Raw genomic sequence first — 6,000 nt, forward strand, 5'->3', positions numbered from 1 at the left:
CAATCCAAAACAATCCATCCCACTCCAATCGGCCCCATTCCAATACAAAACGATGTGCCCCACTTCAATCAGCCCCACTCCAATCCAATCCAATCCACCCCACTCCGATCCACCCCACTCCAATCCAGTCCACCTCACCCCAATCAAATCTACCTCACCTCACTCCAGTCCAATCCACACCAATGCAGCCAAATCCAATCTAACCCACTCCACCCCATCCCACTCCAGTCCAAACCATCCCCACCTTAGTCTAATCCACCTCAAACCAATCCACCCCACTAAAGCCAATCTACCTCACTCCAATCCAATCCACCCCACTACAATCCAATCTACTCCACTTCAACCCACCCCAACCCACCCCATGCCAATCCAATCCACCCCACTACAATACTCCAATTAACTCCACTCCATTCCATCCCACTCCATTCCACCTCACTCCATTCCACCCCACTCCAGTCCACCCCAGTCCACCGATTCCTCCACCCCACTCCAATCCAATTCATCCCACTCCAACCTACACCACTCTACTCTACTCCAGTCCACCCCACCCCAATCCAATTCACACAACCCCAATCCAACCTCTCCAATCTAATCCACCCATCCAGTCCTCCCCACTCCAACCCACCTCACTTCACTGTTGTTCAATCCACCCCACTCTACTCCAATCCACCCCACTCTACCCCAATCCAGTCAGCCCCACTGTGGTTCAGTCCACCCCACTCAGTCCAGACACACTCCACCCCACTCAGTCAAATCCACCACACTCCAAGCCATCACACTCCAACCCAGTCCACCCCACTCAGTCCAATCCACCCCACTCCAGTCCAATCCACCCACTCAAATCCAATCCAACCCATACCAAACACTCAAATCCAAACCACCCCCTCCAGTCCTGTACAGTCCTCCCCTCCTCTCCATTCCACCCTACTCTAATTCACCCCACTCCAAATAACCCTACGCCAATCAAATCTAATCCACCCCACCCCATTCCACTCCACCCTAAAACAATCTAATCCACCCCACTTCAATCGACCACAATCCACCCCATTCCAATCCAAAATAATCTGCCCCACTCCAATCCAAATCAATGTGCCTCACTCCAATCTGCCTCACCTCAGTCAAAAACAATCTGCCCGCTGCAATCCAAAACAATCCATCCCACTCTAATCGGCCCCATTCCAATCCAAAACAATGTGCCCCACTTCAATCAGCCCCACTCCAATCCAATCCAATCCACCCTACCCCACTCCTATCCACCCATTTCCAATCCAGTCCACCTCACCCCAATCAAATCCACCTCACCTCACTCCAGTCCAATCCACACCAATGCAGCCAAATCCAATCAAACCCACTCCACCCCATTCCATCCCACTCCAGTACAAACCACCCATCCCCACTCTAGTCCAATCCTCCTCAAACAAATCCACCCCACTAAAGCCAATTTACCTCACTCCAATCCAATCCACCCCACTACAATCCAATCTACTCCACTTCAATCCACCCCAACCCACCCCATGCTAATCCAATCCACAACACTCCAATTAACTCCACTCCATTTCACCCCACTCCATTCCACCTCACTCCATTCCACCCCACTCCAGTCCACCCCACTCCACCGATTCCTCCACCCCACTCCAATCCAATTCATCCCACTCCAATTTACACCACTCTACTCTACTCCAGTCTACCCCACCACAATCCAATCCACCCAAACCCAATACACCCTCTCCAATCTAATCCACCCCATCCAGTCCTCCCCACTCCAACCCCCCTCACTTCACTGTAGTGCAATCCACCACACTCTACTTCAATCCACCCGACACTACCCCAATCCAGTCAGCCTCACTGTGGTTCAGTTCACCCCACTCAGTCCAGTCACACTCCACCCTACCCAGTCCAATCCACCCCACTCCAGTCCAATCCACCCCACTCAAATCCCTATCGAATCCAAACAACCCACTAAAATCCAAACCACCCCTCCAGTCCTGTACAATCTGCCCTTCCTCTCCACTCTACTCTACTCTAATTCACCGACTCCAAATCACCCTACGCCAATCTAATCTAATCCACCCCACCCCATTCCACTCCACCCTAAAACAATCTAATTCACTCCACTCCAATGCACCTCAATCCAATCCACCTCACACTATTTCAATCCAATCCACTCCTATCCAAACCACCCTATCCAGTCCACCCATTCCAATCCCCCACCCCACTAAATCCATCCCACGCTACCCTAATCCAATACACTTCAATCTACTCCAATCCACCCCACTAACTCTATCCACTCCAAACCACTCCATCCTATTCCACCGCACTCCACTTTGCTCCACTACACTCTACAAAACTGCACTCTATGACACTCTCTGCCACTGAACCACATAATTCTTTTCCCCTTTACTCGACTCCCGCGGGGATTGCACAGGGAGTCTTTGATGCTGTCCCAGTGTCTTCTGGGACCAGGAAGGAGAGGAGCACCAAAGCGCGAGGAGCGCGGTGGCCGGAAGCTTCAGGTAAGTCTTTTAAAAAACATTATGAAACCTCCCGCACTTCCCCTCCCACGCTCCCCCACGCTTGCTCCACCGGCCTCTCCACTTCTTGTTTGTGTCGGTCACCACTGCTCCCCTCACTCCATTCTAGGACACTCCACAAAACTTACTTTTAGCCATGCTGATCAGCAGGCATACAACATGGCATAAAAACATTACCAAAGCCAAGGGCTCTTGTAGAGGCGAAACCTATTGTCTTTGCCAATGCTTGTTTATTTTGGCCTGTCTTGTGTAGTGCAACTCAACTGATTTTGCCTTTTTTGAATTTTATATGATGGGTGTTAACCACATTTGGTTTTTTTAAAATGTCTGCTTTCAAATCCATTACCTACGGTTTGATTAACCCCTTCAGTGCCCATGACGAGCTGGACTCGTCATGGGCTGCGGTGGCGCTGTGCCCATGACGAGTCCAGCTCGTCATGAACTCCGCCCGCTAATGGAAGGCGCGGCACTGGGCGGGGAAAGGGGCGGGCATGCAAGGGGTTAATTTACATTTTGTTATTTTAGTGCAGTGTTGAATAAAGGTTTCTTAATTTTTAATGGAAAAGAGCCTAATTTAGAGTATGGCAGATGGGTCAGTTCATCACAAAGGCGACGGATGCCCCGTCCTTTGTATGACAAGTGCCATAGGTTATATAATGCACTTGTAATATGGCAGACGGGACTTAGGACTTGATCTCATACAATACTTTCAAACAAGCTGGATTCCAAGACGAAGACGTGACCCATTGAAAAAAAGTTTATTTCCTAATCGTCTATTGCTCCTTTCTCTTGGCTCGAGTAGTTGCACTAAAATTGTGAATCAGAATAACCCATCTACCGTTTATCTGCAAGTTCTGTTTCAGAGATGCTGCTTTCTCTAGAATGCACCCAGTGGATCAGTGTCTCCAAGTGTCAAATTGATAGCACCCCCAGTTTTGGTTGAAGGACCTACAATGAAGCCTGTATGCGTTTGTCCCACCTCTGTTTTACTACTCGTTAGTAGGCCTGACACACTCTATTCCACTCACGAATACCCTTTCTATACTGCGAGTCATATCAGGAAAAAGTTATACTTGTGTAAGGGTTTGCCAACTGCTCCTTCTGATGAGCTAAATTCTACCATATGGAGTGTTTATTTTCCAAAATGTGTTCACATTCCTTTATGTTACTCTAAAAATAGGAGCAGGTGTACAAGCTTCTTTAAGGAGTCGAAATGCTTCTACTTCTTCTTGTCTGTAAAAGTTTGCAATTTTTGTTTTGTTTTACATTTTGAGGTGGGGGCCATTCCACAACAGATTTGACTTTTCCAGGAGCCATTTGCACCCCAGAGGCATATATGATAAATCCTAGAAATGGGATTGATGATCTTTCAAAACATTTCACAAGCTCGCTAGGTAAGGAGGTTTCTTGAAGCCTTCGCAAAACATCCTTCAAAAGTCTTTGTTGGTTCTTAAAAGATGAAGATGTTGTCTAACAAAATAACAACAAAATTGTCTAGTACCTTGAAAGATATAATTTACAAAATGCTGGAAAGCTGCTGGTGCATAATGAAAGCCAAATGGCATGAACAAATGCTTAAAATGTCTGTATCTGGTATTGAATGTCATCTTCCCTTCTTTGACACCATCCAAGTTATATGGTTCTAAAAAATTGAGCTTGGTGATTACTTGAGGTGTCTTTACTTGATCTAGAGGCACAGAGATCAAGGATAGCGATTTGTAATAGTTACTTGCTTTAGCTCACCGTAGGTAAGAACCATCTGATTTGGGGATTAAAAAGACAGGCGCCCCTGTGGGAAATGTAGAATTCCATATGTAATCTTTCTTTCAATTCTCATCTTAATATTCTCCTAAGATTTGATCTTCTTTCAGAGTCAATGGTTACATTTGGCCATGAAGAATTTAAGCTCGAGGTATAAGACCAATTGTACAGTCAAAGCTTCCTTGTGGAGGTTGAGTATGACAGGCCATGTACTGTGACCTATGGCAAATATTCTGCTCTGAGGCTATCCTGATAATTGTACTTAGGAATGTTTTGAATATGTCTATTTTATGAGACTTGTATTGCAACAATTGAAAATGCCAATAAAGATACTTTTTAAAAAAAAGCTTCCTTGTGGAGGTGAAGTACCAGCTCCATTAGGACTGCAAGCATCAGCAAAGGATTGATATGGTTCTGATAATGGATTTTCTGTTTCTGCCATGTCTGCCACCAAAAATCTCAGAGGCTGAATCATTGTTAACTCAGCAAGGGGAAAGCAGTGGTTATGGCTGAATGTAGAGCTGACAAAATTGTATGATTTTTCGAATCAATCACTGGGACTCGCAAATGGAGTCGAGTTGTGCCCAAGATCACCATGAGAGCGTCTGCATCAATTAAACTAAAAGTTATTGATCCTATGTGTCTGATGTCTGGGGCCATGATCACTGCTTGTGTTTCCCAGAGTACACTCCCTGATCAAGGGCATCCTGTCAGTACCTTGAATTGCCTGTGGTACTTTCTTTATTGAAAGTATCCATGTGTCGTTGTGAAATTTGTGATCCATAAAACAGCCTGTTGCTCCACTATCAAATAAACCTAAAATGCGAATTGGGCCTATAGTTGTAGTGCAGGAGTCACCAGCCTTTTCTGTAGTAAGAGCTAGTTATGTTCACCAAAATGTTCCCAAGCTACTAATGCTAATAATGGTGTCATAGTGCCACATCAGATAAGATTACACTGGTCGTGACATCATTCAGGACTATCAGCAGCGATCACCTCAATGAATCAGGCAGGGTCAACAACAGTGATGTAAAAAAGGCATTACCATTTTGTCATGCCTCTACCTCTGTAGTACATAACAGCCATGGCGCAATGCCCCTGGCATCAATGCAATAAGTACCCCCACCACATTACCACTCAAATATTAGCTTGAAATATAACGTAACGTGGATTTGTAAAGCACATATGCATGCAGAATGCAGCACACATAGAAAGAGGAAAAAACGAGGAGAAATAAAGATATTGGGAGGCGTAAGGTTTTGGCCCTTCCCCAGGTTTACATGATTTTGTAAATCTGGGGCAGCATCAAAATCCTTGGGTGTTGCGTGGGAAAACCCAACGCAACGCCCATGGAACGCCTCCCGAGCGCAGAATAAGGCAATACAGCGATTTGTGCTGCCTTCCCCTACTATCTATGGGTCATCCAAAACCATGCATAGTGGCTTTGCGTGGCCTTAGAGATATGAATTTGTAATCTGTGCCACCGTAGTGTCACAAAACATGACACTCTTGCGGCGCAAGGGGCTCGTAAGTAAGCCCCTAAGTATTGTATTACCCCATGGTTCAAAGGCGAGCGAGTAGCGTCTAGTGTGAGATTTGTACTGGAGGTACACTGTCCAGTTCAAATTTGTGCACGCTGACAACTACCCATGGTTAACTCTTGTAATATATTCAATTATAGAGCAATTGCACATATTTTGTTCAGAAA

This window comes from Triturus cristatus, chromosome 6 (assembly GCF_964204655.1).
Source record: "Triturus cristatus chromosome 6, aTriCri1.1, whole genome shotgun sequence".
Taxonomy (NCBI): domain Eukaryota; kingdom Metazoa; phylum Chordata; class Amphibia; order Caudata; family Salamandridae; genus Triturus; species Triturus cristatus.